The sequence below is a fragment of the Balaenoptera physalus genome (assembly GCF_965194825.1).
Source record: "Balaenoptera physalus genome assembly, chromosome: 20".
Lineage (NCBI taxonomy): Eukaryota > Metazoa > Chordata > Mammalia > Artiodactyla > Balaenopteridae > Balaenoptera > Balaenoptera physalus.
Window position 1 is genome coordinate 37,159,968 of NC_138901.1, and position 18,483 is coordinate 37,178,450.

Consider the following 18,483-nt stretch of genomic DNA (forward strand, 5'->3'; position numbering starts at 1 on the left):
CTCCCAGTGTCCCTACACAAATTACAAACCCCCTCTATTCTAAAAGACCAAATAAAATTACACCAGGTCCGAACTGGGAGTTCTGAGTATTTTAGAGTTTTGCCTCTGGGAATTAAGATGTGATTTTTTTTCTTTTTAAATAAAATGGGCATAAAGATTTTAACCAGAAAATATGAACATTCCATCTGTCTCTGGAATAATTTGATTATGAAAATCTAAGAACCAAGACATCTAATATTCCTTACCTTGCAACATATATCACAAATTCTTAAAACAAAACCCCACCACCACCCACTCTAGATTCTATTACCTAAGTTCAAAAAACAGAGGATAAATGTGGGTTCAATATAAAGACTCTAGCTATTCAATAGTAGCTTAAATGGTAGTGAGTCTTGTCACCACAGATAAGTAAGCAGGAGATCAACAACCATAATGTAGAAGGTTGATTCAGGTAAACCAAGGAGTGTCCATCAACTCCCAGCTCCTGATTCACACAGAATTTCTAGAGGAGGGTGCATCTCAGCACTCATTGAAGCATTAATTAGACACTCTTGGACCTGAGAGACTCCAGAGGTCTCACTTGAATTATACGTATTATATGTGTTCTAATAAATTCTCTTTTGAATCATTCAGTCCCTGAGAAAATGATGTGTTCAGCTGAACTGTAAGAAAAACTTAGTTTTCACTGACTTGCCTGGATGATGTTTTTCATTTGTTCTCTAGAATACATTGATCCCACTGCTGTTCCCCAAATGTTCAAACATCAGCACAAGAAACATCACCCTTAAAATCATTTAAATTTTATGTCTAAGTATTATGCATTCACTGGAATTTGTAAAATGTCAAGCTCTGTATTATATTGCTGGGCTCTTTATTGCAGTATCAAGACGCCTGCATGTTATGAATGATTTAAGCAACTTTTACCAATAAAGTCATGTTAGATTTTATGAGCAGTCTCCCTTTTCATGTGCTATCATGAGTATTTTATTTGTACAAATGTGAACTTTTGACTATATTCTCGCTTTTGAACATAGAACGCTGTTCAGGGGAGACCACTTGTGTTTCCTTCCCTGCATATTCATATTTGGTAGCTCTTTGTCATACTGTGTCTGCCTATTTAGGCTTACAGTGCTTTTAAATGAGTTAATGTTAAATACTAAAAAATGGTTGGTATATGTTCATGGTGAAAATTAGATGAAGGGCAATTTAAGGCAGCATTTTAAGTCATTATATGCAAATACGCAACTATGAACACATATGTGACTATTAGCTCAAGATCTCTTGATCAAAATTTCAGTTGAAAACACCTTTTACCTCCCAGATTGGTGGGGGGGAAGGGGGAAGTCTAGTTATTTCACCTTAGGTCAATTTGTGATCATTTTGTTTTCACATTTTTTTCTCAAGGACATACAAAGTGCTTGGTGACCTATTTTATTAGTAAATATCCTTAGTAAACTTGCACTAGAATTTTACACCATCCAGACAAAATACGTCTACATACCTCTCCACTTCATCTCTGAGCAACTGACACAAAGCTGGTCTGACCTGTGGAGTCATGGAAACACGTTCAAATCATCAGGCAACTGTGACTGGGGTTCATTTTGACAGCCAGACTCAATGGGCCCCTCTGGAGTTGGCCTTGTGTCCTAATGATGATTGTATTATACAATCAATACAAATGGAGAACCACCTAATCAGCGCTCTATTCAAACAAGGCTTCCATCCACAGTAGGTGGTAGGAGGCTTTGCAAGTAAGGGTCCTGGAAATGTGTATGTGCCAAGTAAAACGCCAGCCCCACTGATGGAGGACAGCCTTACCCGAGTCAGGAAGATGTGCCCCCTTGGAGAAAAAGGGCAGATGATGGAAGGAACTCAGGTGTAAAAATCAGAAGGTGCATGTCTGAGTCCCAGATCACTCCCGCAGAAGTGGTATGATTTTGAGAATTTTAGTTAACCCCTCAGTTTCTAAGCATCTGTATTATGGGGGGGTGGAGGGTGGAGTGGGAAGAAAAACATTTCCCTGCCTCCACCAATGGGTGGTTGTGATAAGAGCATAATGTTTCAGAAAGATTTTATCATCTAAAAATGCTTTCTATCTTCAAGGGATTCTTATTAGATTATTGGAGGCTCTCGCTGTTTTTGTGGGAGTCCCTGGGGACTCTGGAAGTAAACTTTGGGCCTTAAAATCGACACTACAAAATAAAACAAAAAGAACCATATCAAAACATATCATGCCCCTGGAGAGACTTGCACCCACATTCTTTGTTTCTTTTCAATTACACGTAGTCTTTGGGACCACTGCCTCTGGTGGAAGAGAATTGTCTTCTGGGTGGTATGGGTGAGAAAGTTGCCAAACAAACCTGAATTATCCAAAGGCCTGTAAAATGCGCAATTGCTTTTTAAGAGGCCTGGTGATATTGTGTGTTCCTTTCGATTTTTGGCAGTAACGATTTTCTGCAATTTGTGGTTTTGCAATTTCTCTTTACGCAGACAACACTCTGGCTCTCATTCAATGCCCCACTGGTTGGGGGCAAGGAGCGAGGAGAGAGAGAGATTCCCTGGGGCTCTGACCACTCCAGAAAAAGAAGGAAATGTTAATGAAATAAGTCAGAAAGAATGCTTGAGACTCGTGGAAGCTGGTTGGTTAGTGGGGAAGAAACAACTTTTAATAAATTGCATGGTGTGGTTGGGATTTTATCGAGGGTTTTCATCAGCTAAGCAAAGGTCTGTTCCCCTTAACTCTTCTTGACTCTCCACTGAGCTTTGTCTGGATTGCAATCTCAGTCTCTCTCTTTTTTTTTTTCCTGTGTTCAACAAGCCTAGAACATTCTCTTCTACCGGATCCCTTTGTCCTCTTCTGGCCTTGATGGGATTCTCTTTAAATACTCTGTCTTTAGGTGCCCACTTGCCAATTACATTAACTTTGTTTGTGTAAATTACCTGAAGACCCATGTGCCAGAATTTTTGCCCTTGTCTTTTTGCAGAGGCAGTGCATGGATATAGCATTTATCTAGGTGAGAGTAATTTGTTCTGTTTCTATTCATCACCTCTGGAAAGGCTTTGCTGACTTCTGTTTGCTTTTTTATGACTGCTAGGCACTGTGCTGAAGGATTTAAAGTTGCATCCAGTGTGAACCTTGTATTCCTTCTCTGTTCACTTCTGTATATCAAAAGGGCCCCCTGTTCTCCATGGAGTAGATATCTCGGGGCTTATGCCCACAGTTCCTGGACTTTCTATGCACAAAGGCAATTGCACGGGCCACTTATTTCTTCTCTTTTCATGACCTAAATGTCACTGCTTCTTTTGCTTATAGGAAGAATATAAAGATAATTGCTACTCATAAATTAGTTGTATAATTTTCATGTATTTGAGGAATATACGATCTTCCTGTGTGTGTCCTACAGGTTTAGGGAATTGTTTGTGTTATGTCATTATAAATCATGGGTTTTTAATTTTGGAAGATGCTTTCAACATGATGCTGTTCAACAGCAGCCCCCAAGCCATCCTCCTCACAACACCCTCTCTAGAGCCCTTTCTCTAGCCCATGGAAGCCCAATCCATTTTTTAATAGCTCAACACTTCTAGCTTTCTTTTGCTAACCTGAGATAACCTTCAGGTGGTTTGTGCTAGTTTTGCTTTTGGAGCTGCTCAAGAGTTCACTCCTTCTTCCACATGACAACCCTCCAAATATTTTGGAATCTGATCCCCTATACTTTCTAAGTCTTCCTTGTCCAGGCTAAACATCCTCAATTTCTTCAGTCATTCTTCATATGACTTGATTTAGTTACCCTTTTCCATGTGTCTCAGTCACATTTTTCAGTGTTCCTCTTAAAATGTTACAGCCTGAACTGAAAAGAATATTGCCAAGATGGTTGACCACTGCAGAGCTCCAAGGAATAAAAAAAAACAAAAACAAAAAGCTCTCATTCTGGACATATTATTTCTATTACTATAACCTAAGAGCACATCACAAATTTCAATAGCACTTTAGTCCTGAGGTTAATCCTAAAACCTCTAGCTATGTTTTACAGAAGCTGCCATGAAAGCAGATTTTTTCTGCTGTATCTATGCACTTGATTTTGAATATGCAAACTTTTACATTTATCACGGTGATGCTGATTAGTTTCAGAATATTAGTGGAAACTGTCAGGAGCTTTTTGAATTTGAATTTTTTTAAATCCTGTCCCAGTTTTGGGACATACTTGATTTGCTTCTTGACTTCATTCAAGAGATTGATTAAAAAGAAAAAAAAAAAAACAGTGACTATCTGGATTTTAAGCTCCTCAAACGAGGAGTCATGTTTTATTCATCTTTGTCTCTCCTGTGACATTCTGTTAAACAACCAGATGCTCAAGAAATGCTTTTATGAAATCAGTCAATAAAATCAAATACACGCATCTTTCCAACACCCTGACAGCCAGCCATCTTTTGATTGATATCAGTGCCCTTTACAAACCAAGGACAAGATGAATTTTACACTATTTTGCTAATGCTTGATGATTTTGTAGCATTATAGTGTGACCCTCAGGACTAGGTTGCCTGGATTCTAATCCCACTAGATTTTGCTAGCTACATGCTTTGGAGCAAGTTTCTCCCCCTCTCTAGTTATATTCCCTGATTTGTAAAATGATGATACTAAATTATTTGTACCTGCGTCATTTGGTTGTTGTGATGATTAAGTGAATTAATCCATGTAAAGAATGTAGAACAGCTGCCAATAATATAAAAATAATAATTAATATAGTAATAATTGTATTGTTGTTTCTTTTGTTGTTCTCAAGATATGCTATTGTAACTCCCCTATCCTAAGGGGAACGAAAGCAAGTTTGGCATAATTTGTTCATAATGAACCCATATTAACTCCAAATAATAATTATAGTATGAAAATGCCATGTGATCTAACTACAACTCAACTGCTTCATGCCCATCAAAGTTTATGTATGCATTCAAAAGAACCACAAATGTCTAAAAAGATGAAAAAAATGTAAATTTTTACTAAATTCCTTCAAAGAGGAATTATATTACATTCCATGGCAAAATATTCTAAAGATCTTCTTTATCCAAATTCTTTATAGTAGCTACTCAAAAATCTTGCCTCTCTCTCTCCCTACTGCTTATATAAAAAGATCCTGGCTTGTGTTGCTTTTTTCCTCACTTATCTCTTCTCTCTTAATCATGCCCAATTTTGCAGGATTAATAAACTACTAGTCTATTATTTTCTGCCTCCAACAATTCCATTTCTTATGTAATTTCAATGTGGCCTTTCCAGGCTGCTCCTGAAAAAAAGTTTATATATATATATATATATATATATATATATATATATACACACACACACACACAGACATATATATATAATTTTTATATTATATAAATTATATATAATTATTTATTATTATATATATAATATATATAATAATAAAATATGCAGTGCTCTCTATTGTAAATTCCATATAGCTAGCTGATTCTCACACAACACTTTCACTGATTTTTGCTGAACTCTTGTACCTATAGCAAACCTATGGCTGTAACTGATGTATAAAGGTAGTTTACAAATAAATGTGGTTAATATTATTTATGTTAATGAGTAAGACAAAAGTGAAACAACAAAGATGTATGTCACAGACCCACCCATTCATCAATAATATGAGCAACTTCTTTACTAAATTGGATAATAGTTTTTGAATACTATAGAATATTTCCTCGAGTTTCTGTATTATTCACAATATGACAGTTATAAACACAACACTTATTTTTGCTTTATCTGCTTTATTAACATTTTCTACATCACTTTCTTAAATCTAGACAACCAACAGCACAATAAATCAAGTCTTGATTTGTAGTATTTGTTGATTTCTTTGGTATTGATACTTCTACCATGGCCAATTTTAAGCCACCAACATGATTATCACTGAATTTGGAATTAAGAAAGTATGTGCAACACCATTATATGGTGTTTCTGCCATAAAGATACAATAGATGCAAATAACCACAGAAGCATAGGTAATAATAAAATGTCATAAAACAAATAGGAAGTGATGAGTTTTGAGTATTTGTTTCCCTTGTTTTTAATACAAGTTATTTCATTGCAAGTTTATATAATTCAATTTTTAAGAATTGCTGTGTTTAAAAATCAGCTCACAAATTCCTGAAAAGTCTGACTACTTCCCCTTGCAAACTGGCACAAGCCATCTCTAGTACAACTGGTCCTTCATCTTTAGATAGCAGTGTGGGGGGTGGGGAGGAAATGGAAACATAGAGGTTTTTTTTTTTTTTTTAACATCTTTATTGAAGTATAATTGCCTTACAATGGTGTGTTAGCTTCTGCTTTATAACAAAGTGAATCAGTTATACATATACAATATGTTCCCATTTCTCTTCCCTCTTGCATCTCCCTCCCTCCCACCCTCCCCATCCCACCCCTCTAGGTGGTCACAAAGCACCGAGCTGATCTCCCTGTGCTATGCGGCTGCTTCCCACTAGTTATCTATTTTACATTTGGTAGTGTATATATGTCCATGACACTCTCTTACCCTGTCACATCTCACCCCACCCCCTCCCCATATCCTCAAGTCCATTCTCTAGTAGGTCTGTGTCTTTATTCCCGTCTTGCCACTAGGTTCTTCGTGGCCTTTTTTTTTTTTTTTCCCTTAGATTCCGTATATATGTGTTAGCATACTGTATTTGTTTTTCTCTTTCTGACTTACTTCACTCTGTATGACAGACTCTAACTCCATCCACCTCATTACAAATACCTCCATTTCATTTCTTTTTATGGCTGAGTAATATTCCATTGTATATATGTGCCACATCTTCTTTATCCATTCATCTGTCGATGGACATTTAGGAACATAGAGTTTTTAATAAAAGCAACTATCTTTTATTATTGATAGTACTAAAGGTTGGAAAACTATGGTACAAGGCCAAATGTGATCCACTACCTGTTACTGTAAATAGTTTTATTTGAACAGTATTCCAATAAATATCTATATATTTATATATATAGATATTTATTATTTATAGATATTTATCTATATATTTATATCTATATAAATATAGATATTTATTATCTCTGTATAAGTCAGGGTTCTCTGCAGAAACAGAACCAATAGTATGCAATACCTATCTATCTTTCTATCTATCTATCTACATCTATCTATCATCTGTCTATCAGCTATTTTCTATCTATCATCTATCTACAATTACTATACAAAATATCTTCACTACAATGCCTAAATTAGCATTTGATTAAACAACTGGATACTCTAGCCTCCCCAAGTTAACACATAAAATTAACCACCGAAGTCTATGACTGCTTTCGCCTACAGCGGCAGAGATGAGTAGTTGTGATAGACACGATATGGCCCAGAAAGCCTAAAGTAGTTACTATTTGTTTTTTTTTTGTAGAAAGGTTGCTGACCCCTGGAATAAAGCATAAAACCAGATTCAACTGACCCCTGTTCCTTTAATACAGTCAAGCCGAACACATACATAACAACTTCAGATTGATAATAATCAAGGACTATGCTTGGCCTCCATGGCCACTTTGGACTACATTTTGTGAAACTGCAAGCAGAAGAGCATCTACATACTGATATGAATTCCTTGGATATGCTCTCTGGCAAGTTTGGTTGCAATGTACTTTTTAATCTTAATTTTTTTTTTATGTCCACATTTGTGTACAATTTTATAACAATATATGTATGTGATTACATCATACATACTAGCTATTTTAGTGTAGGCTGTTTCTTTTGCTTTTTTCCCCCTTTTTCTTTTCTTTTTTTTTCTCTTTTCTTCCATTTTCTTTTCCTTTTTAATTTGGCTCTCTTACCCCTATTTACTAATCCATAAACATTCTTGCAAAATTAGTACATATCCTTCTGCATTTTTTTTCTGCACTCATATATTGTTGAAGGAATAGTTATTTAACACACACATACAGAGAGAGAAATACACATGTAGAGATTTTTTTTACCATTTATTTTATAAAATAGCATCAAATTTCAATGTGCATATTCATCTTAATTTTTCAATCAAAAGTTGATTTTTCTTTAAATCCTTGTTTATATTGTTTATCCTTTCTTTTCTTCTTTTTTTAAAAAATAAATTTATTTATTTATTTATTTGTTTTTGGCTGCGTTGGGTCTTCATTGCTGCTCATGGGCTTCCTCTAGCTGCAGCGAGCCGGGGCTACTCTTCATTGCGGTGTGCGGGCTTCTTATTGTGGTGGCTTCTCTTGTTGCGGAGTATGGGTTCTAGGCACGCAGGCTTCAGTAGCTGTAGCACACTGGCTCAGTAGTTGTGGCACACAGGCTTAGTTGCTCGGTGGCATGTGGGATCTTCCTGGACCAGGGCTCAAACCAATGTCCCCTGCATTGGGTGCCAAAGAAGATGTTGGGGTATAGCTGTGAATATTTACATGTTAACTTTTCCCAAGCTACAAATCATTATTTTTTAAATCTATTTTAGAGTTTTACCAAAGACCAGAAACTATCTCCTAGGTCTTCAGAAACCACTTTCTACCTTCCTTAACATTAAAATACGTTTCCACATTTAATATTGATATTGACGTAAAGATTCTATCATTATATCTTTTCTAAACAATTTTTTAGACTACAAAAGAAGCTCAAGTTTAAAGGGAGTGAGGAGGAGATAATTGTAAGAATGTTGATATTTAATGAAATCCACAAAAAGGAAGCAAGGTTTACTTGGATTTATGCTATTCTGAATTTGAGAGCTTTATCAGAAATAGAGAGCCATCAAGAACCAGGGATGCAGAGATAGGTTCTAGGGCAGAGTAGAACGACATGCTCTCACTCCCTCTTTCAAGAACACCGGAATCACAACTAACTGTTGAACAGTCATCGACAGGAAGACACTGGAACTCACCAAAAAAGATACCCTACACCCAAAGACAAAGGAGAAGCTGCAATGAGACGGTAGGAGGGGCGCAATCACAATACAATCAAATCCCATAACTGCTGCATGGGTGATTCACAAACTGGAGAACACTTATACAACAGAAGTCCACCCACTTGAGTGAAGGTTCTGAACCCCACGTCAGGCTTCCAAACCTGGGGGTCTGGCAACGGGAGGAGGAATTCCTAGAGGATCAGACTTTAAAGGCTAGAGGAATTTGATTGCAGGACTTTGACAGGACTGGGGGAAACAGAGACTCCACTCTTGGAGGGCACACACAAAGTAGTGTGTGCACTGGAACACAGGGGAAGGAGCAGTGACTCCATAGGAGACTGAACCAGACCTACCTGCTAGTGTTGGAGGGTCTCCTGCAGAGGTGGGGGGTGGCTGTGCCTCACCGTGAGGACAAGGACACTGGCAGCAGAAGTTCTGGGAAGTACTCCTTGGCGTGAGCCCTCCCAGAGTCCACCATTAGTTCCACCAAAGAGCTTAGCTAGGCTCCAGAGTTGGGTCACCTCAGGCCAAACAACCAACAGGGAAGGAACCCAGCCCCACCCATCAGCAGATAAGTGGATTAAAGTTTTACTGAGCTCTGCCCACCAGAGCAACAGCCAGCTCTACCAACCACAAGTCCCTCCCATCAGAAAACTTCCACAAGCCTCTTAGATAGCCTCATCCACCAGAGGGCAGACAGCAGAAGCAAGAAGAACTACAACCCTGCAGCCTATGGAACAAAAAGCACATTCACAGAAAGATAGACAACATGAAAAGGCAGAGGGCTATATACCAGATGAAGGAACAAGATAAAACCCCAGAAAAACAACTAAATGAAATGGAGATAGGCAATCTTCCAGAAAGAGAATTCAGAATAATGATAGTGAAGATGATCCAGGACTTCGGAAAAAGAATGGAGGCAAAGATCGAGAAGATGCAAGAAATGTTTAACAAAGATCTAGAAGAATTAAAGAACAAAGAAACAGACATGAACAATACAATAACTGAAATGAAAAATACGCTAGAAGGAATCAATAACAGAATAACTGAGGCAGAAAACGGATAAGTGACCTGGAAAACAGAATGGTGGAATTCACAGCTGCGGAACAGAATAAAGAAAAAGAATGAAAAGAAATGAAGACCGCCTAAGAGACTTCTGGGACAACATTAAACACAACAACATGCACATTATAGGGGTCCAGAAGGAGAAGATAGAGAGAAAGGACCCGAGAAAATATTTGAAGAGATTATAGTCGAAAACTTCCCTAACGTGGGAAAGGAAATAGCCACCCAAGTCCAGGAAGTGCAGAGAGTCCCATACAGGATAAACCCAAGGAGAAACACACCGAGACACATAGTAATCAAATTGGCAAAAATTAAAGACAAAGAAAAATTATTGAAAGCAGCAATGGAAAAACGACAAATAACATGCAAGGGAACTCCCATAAGGTGAACAGCTGATTTCTCAGCAGAAACTCTACAAGGCAGAAGGGAGTGGCATGATGTACTTAAAGTGATGAAAGGGAAGAACTTACAACCAAGATTACTCTACCAAGCAAGGATCTCATTCAGATTCGACAGAGAAATCAAAAGCTTTACAGACGTGCAAAAGCTAAGAGAATTCAGCACCAACAAACCAGCTCTACAACAAATGCTAAAGGAACTTCTGTAAGGGGGAAACACAAGAGAAGAAAAGGACCTACAAAAACAAACCGAAAACAATTAAGAAAATGGTCATAGGAACATACATATCGATAATTACCTTAAACGTGAATGGATTAAATGCTCCAACCAAAAGACACAGGCTTGATGAATGGATACAAAAACAAGACCCATACATATGCTGTCTACAAGAGACCCACTTCAGACCTAGGGACACATACAGGCTGAAAGTGAGGGGATGGAAAAAGATACTCCATGCAAATGGAAAGCAAAAGAAAGCTGGTGTAGCAATACTCATATCAGATAAAATAGACTTTAAAATAAAGAATGTTACAAGAGACAAGGAAGGACACTACATAATGATCAAGGGATCAATCCAAGAAGTAGATATAACAATTATAAATATATATGCACCCAACATAGGAGCACCACAATACATAAGGCAACTGCTAACAGCTATAAAAGAGGAAATCGATAGTAACACAATAATAGTGGGGGACTTTAACACCTCACTTACACTGATGGACAGATCATCCAAACAGAAAATTAATAAGGAAACACAAGCTTTAAATGTCAAAATAGACCAGATAGATTTAATTGATATTTATAGGACATTCCATCCAAAAACAGCAGATTATATTTTCTTCTCAACTGCTCACGTAACATTCTCCAGGATAGATAAAATCTTGGGTCACAAATCAAGACTCAGTAAATTTAAGAAAATTGAAATCATATCAAGCATCTTTTCTGACCACATGCTGTGAGATGAGAAATCAATTACAGGGAAAAAAACGTTAAAAACACAAACATATGGAAGCTAAACAATACGTTACTAAATAACCAAGAGATCACTGAAGAAATCAAAGAGGAAATCAAAAAACACCTAGAGACAAATGACAATGAAAACACGATGATCCAAAACCTATGGGGTGCAGCAAAAGCAGTTCTGAGAGGGAAGTTTATAGCTATACAAGCCTACTACAAGAAACAAGAAAAATCTCAAATAATCTAACGTTATACCTAAAGGAACTAGAGAAAGAAGAACAAACAAAATGCAAAGCTAGCAGATGGAAAGAAATCATCAAGATCAGGGCATAAAGAAATGAAATAGAAACAAAGAAAACAATGGCAAAGATCAATAAAATTAAAAGCTGGATCTTTGAGAAGATTAAAAAAATTGATAAACCATTAGCCAGACTCATCAAGGAAAAGAGGGAGAGGACTCAAATCAATAAAATTAGAAATGAAAAAGGAGAAGTTACAACAGACACCACAGAAATACAAAGCATCCGAAGAGACTACTACAAATAACTCTATGCCTATAAAATGGACAACCTGGAAGAAATGAACAAATTCTTAGAAAGGTATAACCTTCCAAGACTGAACCAGGAAGAAATAGAAAATATGAACAGACCAATCACAAGTAATGAAATTGAAACTGTGATTTAAAATCTTCCAACAAACAAAAGTCCGGACCAGATGGCTTCACAGGTGAATTATGTCACACATTTAGAGAAGAGTTAACACCCATCTTTCTCAAACTCTTCCAAAAAATTGTAGAGGAAGGAAAACTCCCAAACTCATTCTATGAGGCCACCATCACCCTGATACCAAAACCAGACCAAGATACTACAAAAAAAGAAAATTACAGACCAATATCACTGATGAACATATATGCAAAAATCCTCAACAAAATACTAGCAAACAGAATTCAACAACATATTAAAAGGATCATACACCATGAACAAGTGGGATTTATACCAGGGATGCAAGGATTCTTCAAAATACACAAATCAATCAAGGTTATACACCATATTAACAAATTGAAGAGTAAAAACCATGTGATCATCTCAATAGATGCAGAAAAAGCTTTTGACAAAATTCAACACCCATTTCTGATAAAAACTCTCCAGAAAGTGGGCATAGAGGGAACCTACCTCAACATAATAAAGGCCATATATGACAAATGCACAGCAAACATCATTCTCAACGGTGAAAAACTGAAAGCATTTCCTCTAAGATCAGGAACAAGACAAGGATGTCCACTCTCACCATTATTATTCAACATAGTTTTGGAAGTCCTAGCCACGGCAATCAGAGAAGAAAAAGAAATAAAAGGAATACAAATTGGAAAAGAAGAAGTAAAACTGTCACTGTTTGCAGATGACATGATACTATACATAGAGAATCCTAAAGATGCCACCAGAAAACTACTAGAGCTAATCAATGAATTTGGTAAAGTTGCAGGATACAAAATTAATGCCCAGAAATCTCTAGCATTCCTATACACTAATGATGAAAAATCTGAAAGAGAAATTAAGGAAACACTCCCATTTACCACTTCAACAAAAGGAATAAAATACCTTGGAATAAACCTACCTAGGGAGACAAAAGACCTGTATGCAGAAAACTGTAAGACACTGATGAAAGAAATTAAAGATGATACAGACAGATGGAGAGATATACCATGTTCTTGGATTGGAAGAATCAATATTGTGAAAATGACTACACTACCCATAGCAATCTACAGATTCCATGCAATCCCTATCAAATTACCAATGGCATTTTTTACAGAACTAGAACAGAAAATCTTAAAATTTGTATGGAGACACAAAAGACCCCGAATAGCCAAAGCAGTCTTGAGGGAAAAAAACGGAGCTGGAGGAATAAGACCCTCTGACTTCAGGCTATACCACAAAGCTACAGTAATCAAGACAATATGGTACTGGTACAAAAACAGAAATATAGATCAGTGGAACAGGATAGAAAGCCCAGAGATAAACCTACACACCTACGGCCAACTAATCTACGACAAAGGAGGCAAGGATGTACAATGGAGAAAAGACAGTCTCTCCAGTAAGTGGTGCCGTGAAAACTGGACAGCTACATGTACAAGAATGAAATTAGAACACTCCCTAACACCATACACAAAAATAAACTCAAAATGGATTAGAGACCTAAATGTAAGATGGGGCACTATAAAACTCTTAGAGGAAAACATAGGAAGAACACTCTTTGACATAAATCACAGAAAGATATTTTTTGATCCATCTCCTAAAGTAATGGAAATAAAAACTAAAATTAACAAATGGGACCTAATGGAACTTCAAAGATTTTGCACAGCAAAGGAAACCATAAACAAGGCGAAAAGACAACCCTCAGAATGGGAGAAAATATTTGCAAATGAATCAACGGACAAAGGATTAATCTCCAAAATATATAAACAGCTCATGCAGCTCAATATTAAAAAAACACACAACCCAATCCAAAAATGGGCAGAAGACCTAAATAGACATTTCTCCAAAGAAGACATACAGATGGCCAAGAGGCACATGAAAAGCTGCTCAACGTCACTAATTGTTAGAGAAATGCAAATGAAAACTACAATGAGGTATCACCTCACACCAGTTAGAATGGTTATCATCAGGAAATCTACAAACAACAAATGCTAGAGAGGGTGTGGAGAAAAGGGAACCCTCTTGCACTGTTGGTGGGAATGTAAATTGATACAGCCACTATGGAGAACAGTATGGAGGTTCCTTAAAAAACTAAAAATAGAATTACCATATGACTCAGCAATCCCACTACTGGGCATATACCCAGAGGAAACCATAATTCAAAAAGACACATGCACCCCAATGTTCATTGCAGCACTATTTACAATAGCCAGGTCATGGAAGCAACCTAAATGCCCATCGACAGATGAATGGATACAGAAGATGTGGTACATATATACAATGGAATATTACTCAGCCATAAAAGGGAATGAAATTGGGTCCTTTGTAGACACGTGGATGCATCTAGAGACTGTCATATAAAGTGAAGTAAGTCAGAAAGAGAAAAACAAATATCGTATATTAACGCATATATGTGGAACCTAGAAAACGGTACAGATGAACCAGTTTACAGAGCAGAAATTGAGACACAGAAGTAGAGAAAAAACATATGGACACCAAGGGGGGAAAGCAGCGGGGGGGGGGGGGGGGGGTGTGATGAATTGGGAGGTTGGGATTGACATGTATTCACTGATGTGTATAAATGGATGACTAATAAGAACCTGCTGTATAAAAAATGAATACAATTAAATTTAAAAAATAAAAAAGAAGAAAGAAAAAAAGAGAACCAGGGATGCTCTCTTCTTTCTTGGGCTTTGTGGTGTCTCCTACTTCTGTAGACCAGGTCCATCTACTTATTTTTCAGATGCATGTGGCCCAAAATGGCAGGCACAGATATTAAGGAGAGGACATTTTAGCTCTGCTTCCCACTTGGGGAATCCACATATAATCCAAACACCAAGATAGGAAACCCACATCCTTCAGGTCTTTGTTCCTTGTTATGCCATTGGCCAGCAAATGAATGGGATGTCTCAGTTGGAAACATCTCTGGTTCCATTAGCTGTGGATAATGGACTTTTTAAAAAATCAGGATTGTGTGTTGAAATTTATCAAGTATTTTTCTGCATCTAATGATACTATTTTATGGGGTTTTTCCCTTTAATCTATTTGTGTGATAGACTGTACTCATAGATTTTCTGATGTTGAATCTCACTGTATTCCTGGCACATCCTACTTAAGAGTATCTTTGAAAATACATTGATAAGCAATTTGCAAATGTCTATTTAAATTTTTTCATTTAGGTTCACTTATGAGAATGCCCTATATATATAGTGACCCTTGAAGTGCACAGGTTTGAACTGTGCAAGTCCACTTATAGGTGGATTTTTTTTCAATAAACATATTGAAAAATTCTTGGACATTAGCAACAACTTGCAAAAACTCGCAAACTCTGTAGCTTAGAAATAGTGAAAAAATTAAGGCAAAGTGAAGTGTGCCCTGAATGCATAAAATATATGTAGATGTATATATGATATACAAAATATGTGTTCATCAACTGTTTATGTTATTGGTAAGGCTTCTTGTCAACGGTAGGCTATTAGTAGTTAAGTCTGGGGGAAGCCAAAAGTTATATGCGAGTTTTCTACTATGCAGGGGTTTGGCACCCCTGACCCCCACATTGTTCAAGAATCAACTGTAGTTTTCTTTTTTTGGCATTATATTCTCCTTTACATTTGCCTAGCATTGAGTTTCTTTGTACTTTGAAATTTTTATGTATATCTTACTTTTTTTGAGACTTTCCTTCTATCCCTCCTTCCAACCCACTCTCCTCACAGCACCTTATCTAAAAGTTTTGCTGTTGCCTACTCAGCCCCCCACCCAGGACTCCTGGTCCAACCAAATAGTTAATAGGGGCTTATGTTCCTGCTCCATGGTGATATTGGGGATATCCAAGATCCAAGCCCCCAAGTTCAGTCACTTTATAAAGTTGAGTGTATATTCATCAACTTCCCTAGGTCACAACTGTATCCCAAGCAACAGTTGACAACAACCTTTTTCTTCCTCCTTTGTCAAGTTGAGAAAACTCACATGACCTCCTGGTATCATCAGTGAGCCCAGCTTTAGCTCCCCATGTGCAATCCCCAGTAAACTACAGGTACAGAGCTCCTAGCCCTTCCTGAGTTTAGTCCTTCTTTGTCCTGATTCCAGAGTGAAGCTCAGCTAGAGGGCTTCACCCCTCCACTTATTTCTTCATTTTCCTGTTTTATTTGTTATCTACAGAGTTATTGATTTTGTTTGTGAACAAGGCTATATTTTTTAATACTTTATTTACTTCATTGAGTCCCATAAACTTATGCGGTTTTCTAGGGGAATGAATTGGGATAATTATGTGAAATTTTTTAAATACAAAGGATTATAGCAATAAAAGGAAACACTAGTATAAAACTGGTATGTGTTCTCTGCCTAGAAAACTCCCCTTTTCCTTTCTGCCTACCTAAATCTTAATCATTTTTCTCTGGATACTTACTCTAACTCATGTTTTGTCTTCCTTCAGTTTAACCTCATAAATATGTATTAAGTGCTATAATATATCAAGCACTGTACTAGCACTGAGAATACAGAAAGGAAGATAGGTGTGGTCCTTGTCTTCATGGAACTGTGTCTAGTGTGGGAAACTATTAAACAAAAATTTACAATACAGTATAATAATAACATTAAAGATTTTGCAATTATCATTAGAGCATCCTATTTAACAATTGACTACATACTCATTTTTTATTATTCTATAACTTATACATGTGGATTAATCATGTCTTCTGAGTTCTGAAAGACCCATGAAGATAGTGAATATATACCCTGTAATTCCCTTAAGTCCTTAATTTCACACACGGAACCAGGAATCATTGTGCACACAGGATTAAGTAGTCTTTACCTTGCAGCAGGGTTAAAGGCACCAAAGCACACAAAGAGGTGGTTTTAAGGTCAGCTATTATTGCTTTTCATCAATGGCCACTACAGAAGTTATAGAACAATCTGTTGGTACAGAGTGGTCTTTAAAGTCTCAGCATATGGTTTAGAATAAGACTATTTATTATTTTAGAGTTAATTTTAAAAAGAAACAGCAGATTATTGTGTCTCCATGTTAATAAAATTTTAAGGCTAAAATAAAGTAACTTTAAAGTGGATAAAGTAACTTTATTCCTGATTTATAAAGCATCTTGTCTTTTAAAAGGACAGAGACAGACCAAGAGAGAGGCTCAGTGCTACATAAAAGACACTGTAAAAGCTAACTGTTCAGATCATGAATAGATACCAGTTTAAAGTACCTCTAAGAAACCCCTAGCATATACTCCAATATTTGGATCAAAATAAAAGATAATAAAATGACATTCACCAAATGACCATAACAAGAGACAGATAATACCAAGTACTGATGAGAATGCAGAACAACTGGCATTCTCATCTACTGCTGGTAGATGAGACATTCGGTACAACCACTTTGGAAAACTGGCATTATCTCCTAAAAATAAACATAGGCATACCCTATAACTTAGTGATTCCATTCTGATGTATGTACCCAACAGAAATGCATTGTGGTATATTCACACAGTGAAATACTGTACCGCAATGAGAATGTACAGTCGACAACTACATGCAACCACATGAATAAATCTCACAAACAATTCTGAATGAAAAAAGCCAAACAGTGGAAAGTACTCATACAATTGATAAGCATTATGGACCCATCTGGGGAGTTTTTGCAACCAGACCTAATCCAAATTTGGTGGATGGTAACCAGTTGAACCTTTTCCATTTTATCTTTTTTCTACCAAATGCTGTCATTCCAGCATCAGATGGGGCAGATTAAAGCTATTGGAAAGACTATAAGACAGCAGAGTTTCTAACGTACGAGGTCAGTGAGCTAGGATAAGACAGGAATGCCAGATATCCAGTGAATGAGACCAAGTTCTTAGCCAGACACTTTGCAACAATGGGAATGAGGCAAACAAGAAGCAAAGCTTGAAAAAGGAGGCTGAAGGCCAATAAGAAAATCCAAATCAACTGGAATGGATCACACAGTGAATTAATGTCACCATTTGGACACTCAACCACCCAAAGATAGGAATGAAAGAAGATCTCATTCTTGTGAGAAGGACCACACAGTGGTAAAATAGGAACACACCCTGATCTGAGACCAATATCAATACCATATACTGTAATTAAAATTACAGTTTTAATCTCCAGTTACATTAAGGAGTATTGAATGTTATGTTTTTTATTAAAATTTAAAACCTATATAAGTAAAAGCAAAAATAAACAAATGGAACCTAATCAAATTTAAAAGCTTTTGCACAGTAAAGGAAACTATCAACAAAATAAAAGGACAACCTACGGAATAAGAGAAAATAGTTGCAAATGATGCAACTGACAAGGGGTCAATATCCAAAAAATGAAAACTCTAAATCAAAAGCTACATGTACCCCAATGTTCATAGCAGCACTATTTACAATAGCCAAGGCATGGAAACAACCCAAGCGCCCATCAACTGATGACAGGCTTAGGAAGATGTGAG

The 18,483-nt window shown here is 36.8% G+C and overlaps 1 protein-coding gene and 1 long non-coding RNA gene across 5 annotated transcripts in view; one reads left to right on the forward strand and one right to left on the reverse strand.

Annotated features, from left to right (window-relative positions):
• ANKFN1 (ankyrin repeat and fibronectin type III domain containing 1) overlaps positions 1–18,483 on the forward strand; it is a 427,590-nt gene that overhangs the window by 160,760 nt on the left and 248,347 nt on the right. The gene's annotated exons all lie outside the window — the stretch shown is intronic.
• The window catches only part of LOC309649789, a 404,889-nt gene that overhangs the window by 124,242 nt on the left and 262,164 nt on the right, over positions 1–18,483 (reverse strand). The gene's annotated exons all lie outside the window — the stretch shown is intronic.